This window comes from Dromaius novaehollandiae, chromosome 3 (assembly GCF_036370855.1).
Source record: "Dromaius novaehollandiae isolate bDroNov1 chromosome 3, bDroNov1.hap1, whole genome shotgun sequence".
Taxonomy (NCBI): Eukaryota; Metazoa; Chordata; class Aves; order Casuariiformes; family Dromaiidae; genus Dromaius; species Dromaius novaehollandiae.
Genome location: NC_088100.1, coordinates 129,952,440 through 129,964,243, shown reverse-complemented (window position 1 = coordinate 129,964,243; position 11,804 = coordinate 129,952,440). Strand labels below are relative to the sequence as shown.

The 11,804-nt window shown below is 50.0% G+C and overlaps 1 protein-coding gene across 1 annotated transcript in view; it reads left to right on the top strand.

The window, feature by feature from the left end:
- Positions 1-11,573: 11,573 nt before the first annotated feature.
- Positions 11,574-11,804, top strand: part of SERTAD2 (SERTA domain containing 2) — a 75,752-nt gene continuing 75,521 nt past the window's right edge. The window contains exon 1 of the mRNA XM_026110486.2: positions 11,574-11,682. The gene's annotated coding sequence lies outside the window, so the exon portion shown is untranslated. The remainder of the gene's footprint in view (positions 11,683-11,804) is intronic.

The following is an 11,804-nucleotide window of genomic DNA, read 5'->3' as shown; positions in this document are numbered from 1 at the left end:
TGCCAACATCTTCCTCCTGCAGCTGAACCCAGGTGCGTAGCGGGGTCCCTGCACTCGGGTCACGTCCCCAGAGCGCCTTCATGCCTAGAGATGCAGAGAGGTGCTCACGAGGAGACGGCGGCGGGTGGCAAAGGTCCCAAGGAGTTTAAGCCAGTTCAGCACCTGACTCTGTGGGCCATCAACGGCATTTATGCACCCAGCGAACCCAGTCCTGTGGGATACCCCCGTTAGGCGTCTAGCAGCTCTTCCAAGCCCCTGAATGCCTTGGAAGGAGCTCGCCTGGGACAGTCCCCCCCATTCCCCACGCCGGCCTCTGCCCGTGAGACAAGAGCAAACGCACGCTGGTCCGGAGCAACCCCTCCAAAGGGAGGCAATCCGAAAGCAGGTGAACGGGAGAACGGCTTCCGCGAGGTGTGAAAATTGTCTTGAACAACCCCATTACCACCATACCTTGAAGGAATTACGTCAAACTTTCCACGCACACACACACAGAAAAATCCCTCTTTTGGGCTACTTAACAGCAGCGAGAAATTTCACAAGTGGAAGCTCCTGAGAAGAGGGGATTCAAATAAAAGTGTCCATCAGACCATAACTCCAAGCAGGTATCCTAATGCTCTGATATTAATAGTGGAGATGGTTCTCCTCCTTGTGAAATCGGTTCCTCTCGCCCTCGGCAAGCCCCGTCGGACAGCACGGGCTGCAAGCGGGGCTCCGCGGTCCGGCCCCGTTCACGCAGCCGCAGCCGGCGACCTCCCACCTGCCCATGCTTTGGGCACGGGCTCAACACGCCTCCCTTCCGCGCTGCGTGATTACATCTCCCCACGCTTCGCTGTCTCCAGAGTGCGCTGGCCAAACACAAAATTCCAGAAGAAGAATCTTTTTTCAACAAAAACTAACATTTTCACGCTGCCCTTTGAATTTGAGGAAAGTATTCTGGTTTTCTATGAAGCTTTTCTCAAAAGGGATTGTTTTTTCTTCCTTTTCTTTTTGTAGCTTATCATCTTCCTTCTTTTTCCAGCAAACGAAACTGAAGAGAGGGAGAGAGAGGCAAGACGGTGAAATAACAGAAACCAAAATGCTTGAAGAAGCCCTTAGCAAACACTTTCCACTTCAAACCAAAACAGGCACAGAGTAAGATACTGGACCAACTTGAAATCCTTGCTTCTTCCCAATTTTTGGTCTTAGCTTTTTTCTTCATGTGAGTCCGCTTTTTTGATGAGAGCCATCCCGGGAAGCCTGGGAGCAGGTGGCCGCATGCGAGCTCGGCTGGTATTAGACATCGGAGAATCCCCTTCAGCAGGTTGTGCTGGGCTTACCCCAACCCTGGGAAAACTCCTATCAGCTCTTGCGTATCAGTAGACAAAAAAAAAAACACCAGTCCAGGGGAAATTTGGCATTATTTGTTCCACAGAACAATCTATTTATCTAGAATTATCTATTTCCACAGAAATAGATATTTTTTTTCTTGCCTGGTAGTTTCTTCCGAATCTAGAGCAAAATCGAGCACAGGGATCTGTTTGCTTGGGGCGAAGGGGCAGAGAGGGGCAGGGAAGGGATGGTAAGGGCATGGCGAAAGCTGGCGTACTGCTCCGGAAAAGTGATAAAGCAGGAAAGGTGATGAATTGGCAAAAAAAAGCAAAGCAACCAGAAAGTAAAATAAACTTCCAAAAATGTGGAGGAGTTCCAGTAAAACAGGAAAGAGGAACGCTCTGGAAACTGCCTACGGTGATGCAGACGGTCTGTTTAGTTGAGCCACTGGCACTTTCCTCTGGCAGCAAAAGTGACAAGCGCAGAGCTCAGGTCTTCATCCAGGCAGGGAATTTCAACACGGGCTTATTTTTAAACGTGTGAGTAATCCTCACGCTTCCAGCCCAGAAAGGTAGGTCCCAGTCTGCAGCAAGCCTTTGTCAGCACGGGCCTTGACGTTGAAGAATTTTTTGGAACCTTTTTTTTTTTCCTTTTAAGCCGTACGTGGCTGCTGGCAGGGCTTCGAGGGGGTGGCAGATATTCGGGCGTAAGGTATTCGGATTAGCAACGCCGCGGAGCAGGGAGGGCTGCAGGGCGGTGGGCAGACGGGGCTCGGGGTGTCCCGGCACCGGGCAGTCCGTGGATGTTGGAGCAGGGCGGTTTCGCGGGGCTTGGCTCCTTCCCGGGACGTTTCCCCCGGGACAACGCCGTGCCGCTGTGGGACAGCCCCGGGCAGAGCCAGGCGCGCCGAGGATTTCCCATATTCCTGGCAAAGCAATGTATTTCCTCGCCTCACCGTGGAGGAGCGGCTCGTAGATGTCAGCCTGGCAACTTTGCGTTGAACGGATTGATTTTTGTACGAGTGGACAAAGATAACGAGAATTTGCCAGCAAGTTGCGTCTTTCCAATGGTTTAAGTGATTTTTACAACATTTCAGGATGAAAAATTTCTTTAGGAAGACAGATGAAAACCGGTGAGATTTGGCCAGCCTGTGCCCATCTTTTTTCAGTGGCATCGTAGGTCACAGAAACTAGCGCCTGACAAGGCGATCGCATTAACTGTGTTCCTGGAACTATCCCTCCAATTACATCCTAGTTTGGAGAAAGTGCCAGAGAGCAATGAAGGAACACAAACCCGACCGCGAAGCGACTGCCAGACGTAACCGAAGGGAAGCGAGAGACAGCACTAGGGAAAGTAGGAGCGAGAGGGAAGGGAAGGGAGGACGCGGACACTTGCGCAGCAGAGGCCCCGATCCCGGGAGCCCTTACGCACGCAGCAAGCTGATGAGGTTGCCGCTAAACACCGGCTTGAGCACTCGGGCAGCTGGGACCTGAAGGACGGAGGGGAAGGGAAGCAAGTGCCGTAGAAGCAAAAAGCAAGAGGACAAAGGAAGTGCAAGATGTAAAAGGACTGAATGGCAGTCGTCACCGCTGTCCCTGAAGCAGACGGGCGGCAGCAGCAGCCTCGTTTGCAATAGCGGCGTGTGCTGGGGGTGACAAGGGTGGGAAATTTGGGCTAGAAATCCCCTCTCGCATGCCGCAGCCTTTTGCCTGCAGTTGCCTTCAGCAGCGGCATCTGAAGCCATGGGGAGGTGAGCAGGCCAAGTCCTGCTGGCTGATGGCGCTGAACTCCCGTGGGTTACTCTTGCAGCACCTCCTCCTCCTCCTCCTCTTCGTCCCCCGACGCGGGGGGAGCGAGGGGCCCGGGACGGCAGCGGCGCAGGCCTCCTCCACGCCGAGTGCCGGCGGTGCTTCCCGGGAGAAGGGGCGCTTCCCTGGGGCAGCCCCGAGAGCCGGGGCCAGGACGTCCGTTGCAAGAGCCAGGCAGGGCAAGCGGGCTCGTAGCAAAGCGGCTGGCGCTTCTCCCCCCCGAGACCAAGCACGGCATCCCCCGGCTTCTCCGTGCCCCCATCCCGGCTCGCGGAGGGGGACAAGGCTCAGCCCCACGGCTTGGGTGCCCCTGGGAGCTGCCGGGCCGGCACGGCCGCTGTGGAGCCCGGCAGGGCTCGGGGAGGGCCGTCGTGACGCACCCGGTCGGCATTAGGAGACTTGGGCTATTTATAGGCCCCCGCCGACCGCAGAACGCGCTCAGCCGCCCGTGTTCGCCGCCCTCCTCCCTCCGTCTCGCTCCCTGGCTTCAGCTCAGCACAGGGCCAGCGAGAGAGACGCTGTAAATAAACCGGCGCGTCCAAATGTGACATTCCCGAGCACGGCCAGACCGCTGCCCCTCCGCTGCTGCAATCACCCCGCGCGGCCAGGCTGAGCAAGCTGCCTTCAGCACGCCGCCTTTTCCGCATTCGCTCCTTTCCTGCAGCTTTTCAGCCTGGATTTCTCCCTCTTTTTTTTCTTTTTTCTCCCTCTGCACGGTTTCACTTTCCAGCTCCCAGCACTGGCTGCTCCGCTCCTTGGCAGGACGCGCAGCACCGAGCACAGCGGAGCAGAGGGAGAGCGCTCCGCCAAGCAGGGCGCATCCCTGCTTCCTCCAGCACTTCCCATCGCATCCCGCCTTCCCCTCTCGGTCCCCAGGCCGGCTTGCGTCCCTCCCGGTGGCCTCCGAGGTCGCTTGAGGGGCGCAGCCATTCCCTAACAAACAAAAAAGTGCTGATTTTTGTGATATTCCTTGTCAGAATCATTTCTAGCTGAAGCACGCCTGCATGCATGGGGACTCTCAGGTTTACAGCAGAAGCAAGAGAGGACTTAAGTCTGCAGGAGGAATTTTCCCGTTGCGTTCTGGTTGAATTAGCCGTCGCCCTACCTGTGCGCCTCTGCTCCCCGCAGCTCCATCAGCGACGCAGAGAGGAAGCAATCAAGTGGTGACGGAGTCTTTTTGGGAGAGACAAGTCTTGTCCTTAAGCGAATCCCACCGCCCTCCTGTTCCTCTCGTTGCCCCCCACGCTGCCTTACCTCCCCGGGCCGCGGCTCCAGGGCTGTCACCTTCCCGCGGCGCCGGGGGCTCCCGGCAAGGCCAGCAAGCAGTGGCCACACGCCAAAAAAGCAAAGAGCTAGTATCAGAACTACAGCACTGTACTTTTTCTTTCTCTTTTTGCTTCGGGGCTTTTTTTTTTAACTTACTGCAAAAAAAAGATACAGATATTTCCATAGCTAAATTTGAACTTAGAGATGTTGCTTAACATTTGGCCTCAGAGGAAGGGAATGTTGGCCTCTCTTTACGAGTTCCTCCCTTCACAATTTTCTGATCAATTTTTCAATGCTCTCTGCCTATGGCTCGTTAGAGAGGAGGCCGACCGTGAGCTGGTTTTTGCTGGAGAGTGTATGGAGTGCTGCTTAAAAGCAGTGTAACCCTGCCTTTCCCTCCAGGTTTTCATCCTCCTCAGCCGGGAAAGGGGTTTGGAAAGGGGTTTTAAGACTGTATCAGAAGCAACGGTCTACACAGGAAAACCTTGTTTTATTCTTTAGTTCTCAGCTCTTTAGTTTTGGATAGGTAAGTTCATAAACTACAAAAGCAAATTATCCCTCCACCAAAGCCTTAACCTTTCTGCAGCGTAATTAAAATAAGAAAGGGCTTTGCTAGATTGGCATATGTCTAAAACCGTTCCTTTCATTTATGTCCCACTTTCTGCTCATATGCATGTGTAAGGAATTTCTGGTCTCAGCTCACAATAAATGTCTGATAGTTTTCATATGATAAAACCCTGATTTTGAGGGTTTTGTAACTTGAGCTGAACAAATATTCCATAGGATATCATATACTCTTGAATTTACCTTTATTCATCCACATGCAGTTCACGGTTTTCTTGAACCTTTGCATTTGAAAAATTTTCTCCATGCATTTCCCAAAACTAAATCTTGACCTCGTGGACCACACGAAAGCATCCTTGTTCTGAGTGTCCGACATGCGACAGAGGAAGCGTGTGTAGTTTGTTATTATTCATTGTATTTGTGCTGATGTCCCAGTTCTGCCTTTCTGTTTCTAAGCAGGAAAAAACACATGGCCTCTGCCCCGAACACCCTGCAGTCGGACGGCCGAACTGGCAATATCGAGGTGTTGCTGGGAATGTTACTGCTTCCAGCACAACTAGCTGTGGAAGTTTGCAAACATCACCAGCTAGGCATTTAAGAGGCCCACGTAAAAGTTGTTTGGTTTCTAAAAGAAATGTAAAAGAAATGTAAAAAAATATTTAAACAGCGGCTGGACATTGGACTTAAGAATGAAGTAAGTGTTCAGTGCTGTATTTTTATATTAAAAATGTCATGTGGTTCCTGTTAATGGAATAATAAAAGCAACTCGATATGTTATGCATTCGTGTGTTAGATCTGAAATGTTTGTGAACTAGGCAATAAGGCTGTTTTAGCATTAGAAGTACTTACAAAATGCCAGAGGTCAGCTGTGTTTTCAGATGACCTGCAAAGCTGGTGTTTGACGATACTGCGTGGGGACCTACTAACCCAGGATGGCTGTAAGTGTGGTGTTAACTAGTGGAAACGGTACGGCATAAGGTGCAAAGCATCTAGATAACAGCTTACAAATACACGTGTAAAGGGGATACTCTAAGGATAAAAACTGTCAGAAATTGTTTTAACTTTAATTAGAGGAGGGGCTGTTTCCTTGAAAAGAGAGCTTTGAAAGGTCTCTCTTAGTCGTTTGCTAAGCAAAGGGATTGTGAACGTGATGCTAAACTGTTAATGATGTTAGTAGCGACACTAAAATTAAATCTTAATGTTTTCAGCTGCACAAGTATACCGTATGTCCTGTAATGAAACTGATAATTTTCATATGACTATTTAGAAAGATGAACATAATGTAAGCAAAACAAGTATATTATACAGGCATACTTTTATTCCTAGTTTTACCCAATAATCTACAACAGAGAAAGAACAAAAGTATTTGACAGTATAAGTAAAATGTTTACAATAGCAATTTACATTATCTCAGCACACAATATAGTTTTATCTTTGTTAAATTCAGATGGTCTCCAAGAATCTGTAATCTTGTTGCAGCTGGACAGTGTTTATAGACATATGGTAGAGGATGGTTTTCAGAGGAATTTAAATATTGCAGGGAGTGGTTTTATATTCCAGGGCCCCAAGTTTGCTTTGTGATAGCGGTTTACTTTCACTGTTGCTCAAGAAAGGAGCTCTCTGTTCAGAGGGAAATGCAGAAGGTGTGAAGTGAACAAATAAAATGTGAAATTTTCCATCCCTGGCACAGCAGAGGAGAAGGAAGCAGCATGGCAGAAAAGGAGACTAGACTGGATAAACAGGACAGATACACGACCTGAACAAATCAGTCACATAATACTGTTTTACAATCCCTCAGTCAATGAACATAAATTAACACCCAGTAAGATGACTGTGTTTTTGAGATAAAATTTTGCTTTCCATGAATACCCTCTAAAACAGGCTTAAAATTCTTTCCATAAACATTTCTAGCCACTAATCTAATTGACTGGCATGTTTTCAAAAAGCAAACACAGCTGAAGGAAATTCACTGCTTTTATTCATATATAAGTGAATATTTGCAGATTTTTAAAGGTATTCCCCGAGGTCAATACTAAACTAAACAAACTTATTTTGTAAACAGCTGTGGTGCAGTAAGAAGGCCAGGCTCTGAGGTCTTTGTGTGAAACTATGTGTCAAGACTGTTTCAATTACACACTCAAAAGAAAGAATATTTTTAGCAAGTGTTTTCTTGAACACAGTACAAACTTTGTGATACTTCCTGAAAGATACAGTTAAAGTAAAGAAGTTTATGTCACCAGGGCACCTGCATAGGAATCAAAAGATTACTGACTGCCACTGCAGGGTTAGAAATGCAAATGCTGAAGGCCAAATTTCCAAGTGCTTAACACCCACAAATGGGGTCACATTTTCAAAGGACTTTGGAGCGGAGCAAGGTCTCAGGGTATCGTTACTGGAGGGAGAGCCGGACAGAGCCAGACCCGGCCTCCCACCAGCACCACCCCGGGAAGCTCGTTCTCCTCATGGCATCTGCTCTGCGTTTCCCAAAACAATGCTGATTTTCACAATATCTATTGTCAGGATCACTTCTGGCAGAAACACTCCTGCATGAATGCAGACTCTTGGGTTTACAGCAGAGGAGAGGTTGACTGGTGACATGACAATATCCACGCAGCTCCTCCAGGCATGTTGTGCCTGTATCGCACCAGGGGATACTCATCACTCTCAAACATGAGCAAAGTCCGTGATGGAAGCAAACAGGAGGCAGATCAGGCCCCTCTTGCCAGAGTTTGGTTTAATTTTGGCTTTGAAACCTTAGATTCATCAGCTTCGGGTGCATTGCTCCTGATTTACCAGGGTGGGAGTCGGATCAAGCTTGCAGGACCTACCCCTGCGACACATACGGTACGCACCACTGCAGAAGTCTTCTAGAGTGGACCAAATGTCAGAGCTACAGTAGTCTTGTCTAGCTGAGCTGTGTTTCCATCTCTCCTGTTTCTTTCGGTTTTGTGGTTTCTTGCTTTCTCTTTAATGACTTCTGTAGAAGCAGCTGAGGAAACCTTAGGGTAAAGCTAGAAAAAAAACTGAGACGTGCTACCTTCCTCCAAAGGTTTGCACCACACATGGATTAGGGAGGGCGAGTACTGAATTTCCAAGCCAGGGACAACAACTACCCCATCCTGTTTTCTTTGTCTAAGCTGCACTAGTTTAACTGTAAGTGGTTCCTGAAGCTGTTTGGTAGAAATAGAGCAATTTCTAAAAGGCAGCTCAGTTTAACTGAAGAGTAGCTTGACTCAGTCCAGCTAAAGCAAGCGAGCTCCTAAAAACTGAACCTAGACAGCCAAAAGAACAAAAAGCAAAATAAGCCATCTGAAACAGAAATCACCTTCGGCAGTAGGCCGTGTTTTCAAACTTTTCTGTGTAACTGTAAGATTGAGACTTTAAAAGTAAAAGCTGAGATCTTCATATAATTGCTTTATTGCAGGTGCTGGCCCTGAAGAAAAACTGCTCTATATTGGGAGAGCTGCAGCACTGCTATGCTATAAAATATTACCTTAGTTGCTTTCTCTGGAAGGAAACTTGTGAAGCCCCAAAGTAAGTTGTAGCAGCAGAGCAGAATGATTGCTTATAGACTTTCACCCTCTGGAAGCGATGGTGCCCAAATTCGTGAGCTCAGTTACTGCCTAAATTTGGGCAGAATATTACTGTTAAAGAACATACAGCTACAGAAAGACCATCTGTCCTGAAACTCCCACCCCTTCTAGTTATTTGAAGGAGTTTCTTTATATTTGTATCAGTGAATGGCAAATGCTCTGTTCATCTTTTTCTTTGCTAGATTGCTTTGAATCTAATGTTAAGGCAGGTTTTGTGTGGTTTTCAGAAGTTAGGAAATATGAATAGACATAAAAGCATTGTTAAAGTTCTCAGAACTGTGCAAATATTTTAAACATGGCAGAAAAATGGCAGAAAAAATACACAAATCTTAAATTCTGTAGTTTTGCTACCAATTTAAATATGCGGATCACTTATAAAAATCCCTCATTATGCCCAATGATTAGTTTAAATGAATCCCTTATTCCAGGGTAATTGTCTTGTGTTTCAATGAGAACAGCTCTGTGCCAAGCAAAACGCATGTTCCTATTTGTAAATTTTAATGCAAGCAGACAAATCGCTTAGAAGAATAACAGAACACAATATGCATAAAATAAAATGCTATACAGTAACAATATGGTGGATTTGGTTTATTCTAATCCAGTAGTAATTAAAGCATTTACAGTAGCAGAGCTCAACAGGAAAGGACATATTAGTCAACAATTCCCCAACGTTTTATCAAGATGCTAATGAGGGGGGTTTGGGGAAACCTTCAGATATTTTCCAAGCAGACTCAAGAAATAAGATAGAAGGGAGAGTTCTTTCCCTGTTTTTTTTTCTTTTTTCTTTTTTTTTTTTTTTAACCGAAATCAGGAGAATTATGACTTTATACAGCTAATGAGCAGAGCAGTGCCACTGCCCAGGTAAAGCCCTGGGAAGACACCAGGACGACCATCCTGATGAATATGGTGTGGGGCGAAACCCCAAAAGCCTGAAGCCAAAAATGTTTTTGTAGTGTGTCAGGGTAAAATAAAATTATCATAAAAAATGACAGCTAAATTCTTAAAATTTGCTGCACTGTTAGTGCTAGATGCTTAGAAGTGCATATGATCCCGCATCTTTCTTTGATGAAAGGAAGACAAAAAACCACTCAACCTCTACCAAATCTGTGTGCCTCCACTTTATTTTTATTTTTATTTTTCTTTTTTGACATGTACTCATGGCCTTACTGGTCCTATTTTACTTCCTTTTTTTATAGTACGGCAACTTAGGTGCCCTCAATCACCCTGATTTTCTTGCAAGACACTATGGACTATGGGACAACTAGCAGGATAATGCCATAGATGCTAAGAGACGATTCTGAAGACCTTTTTTTTTTGTGATTTGAGATTCCTATTTCAACTGAGGGACTGTTAAATCTTCACTCCAGCTCCCTTGCCTCAATAAAAGTGAGAAGAAACAACTACAATCAATCCCACTATTCCTAAAGTAAAACAAAAACAAAAAGCAAGAACGAATTCTTGCAGGCTAGAGTTTTTCAGCTTTTCAATTACTGCAGACGCAAAAATAACAACAGTAACAAAAAAGCCCCCATAAATATAGCACTCCATCGAGGGAACTAGTTTTTAAAGCAAAAAAAAAAGGTGTATTTTTTGCACGCTGGGAAAATGCCAACGTAGCCCCTTATTCCGACAGTGTTATCTCACGATCTTGCAGAAGCCTATCAGCTATTCTGCGCTTTACTGCAGAAAGCCAGGTCTTACTGTGGGAGTTTGCGTGTAGAGATGAAAAGGGGAAAGACAATTTGGCTATCTCCTTTCCTTTGCCGGGATTAAGTTTTTGGCAAGGCTCCAGCACGTGTTGGAAACGACCAGCAGGCATGACTTCCTCCCTCGCCCCGAACTAAATTCCTCCAGTTTGGGTTATTTGGGAGAGTAACGTTGCATTTTCACACCCCCAGTCCTGAGGTGCGCGCCAAGAATGGCTGTTTGTAACACGACTGCCAGCGTTATCACGAATGCTGGTAAATTTGGGTGGTTTTTTTGCACTCAGCTGGTCAAAGTCTGACCTCACACCAGCACCGGGTGTCACCGCAGCCTGCTGCGGCTCTTGCCCCCGGCCCCTCCCGCTGCCCCCGGGGCGGGCCCAGCCGCCCTGCTCCCGCGGAACGACCCCGGCTGCTCTCCCGCGGCCGCCTCGGCTCCCCGGGACGCCGCTCCCTTCCCCGGCCCCGACCGGCGTCGCGGAGCCCCCCCGCCGCGTCCCCTCCGCCGGCCGCGGTGGCTCTGCCGCCCGCCCGAGCTGAACCGTTGGGGGCCGTTGGGGCCGTTAGCCTGCCGCGCGCCCCGCTCCCCGTCACGCTCCCTCCCCCGCCCTCCGCGCGCTGCGTGACCAGCTCCCCGCGAGGGGGCGGAGAACGCGCCTTCCAGCCCCCTTCTCCCCTCCTGATTGGTCCGCGCTGCGCCGCCCATCAACCAAGGGCTCCGTTCTGATTGGCCGCGCCGGCAGCCCCGGGCGCAACGCCCGCCCCGCGGGGACTCTCCACCCCTCCCCAACACTTCGCGGCAGTGTCCTCAGAAGACTCATTGGGCCGGAGGGGGCCACTCCGGCGCGGGGGCAGCCCCGCGCGCCCATTGGCCGGCCGCCGCGCCAATCCCGCGGGCGGCAGCGCCCCATAGGCTGGCTGGGCGGCCGGTGGGCGGTGCGGCGCGGTGCTCCCCCCTTCCCCCCTCCCCGGCGCCCGGGCCCGCCCTGTGACTAACTCGCGTGTGTGAGTCACGGCGCGGCCCGTCAGCGCCGTTAAATGCCGTGTGCGGGCGGGCGGCGCTGCCTCCGCCGCTGCCTGGGCTGCCCCGGCCCCCGCCTCCTCCCCTGGTACATGGCTGGCGGGCCGCGCTGGTCACGGTGTCACTTCCCCCCCAGCTAGGCTGCCGCTGCCTGGGCCCCGCAGCGGCATGGGATAGAGCCGAGGCGCCACAGCACCGGCTCCCGCGTCCGCCTCTCCCCCGCCGCGCTGGGGGCTTCGCCGCCGTAGTTGTTTTTTTTCTTTCTTTCTTTCTTTCTTTAAATTCCTCTGCTGCCTTTCCGCCCCCTCCGCCTCCCTCTCTCTGTTTTATTTCCCCCCGTTTTGCCCCCTCCGACTGCCGCCCCCCGCGCTGCCCTCAACGGTCCTCGCCGCCCCTCGCCGCGGAGCCCCCCGGAGCGGGTGAGTGCCCTTCCCCGGCTCGCCGGGTGCCTCCTGCCCGCCCCCCGCGGCGGGGCCGGGCCGGGCTGGGTTGGGGGAGGCCCGGGGCGGGGGTTGCGGTGGCCGGGTTCAAACCGCGGCGG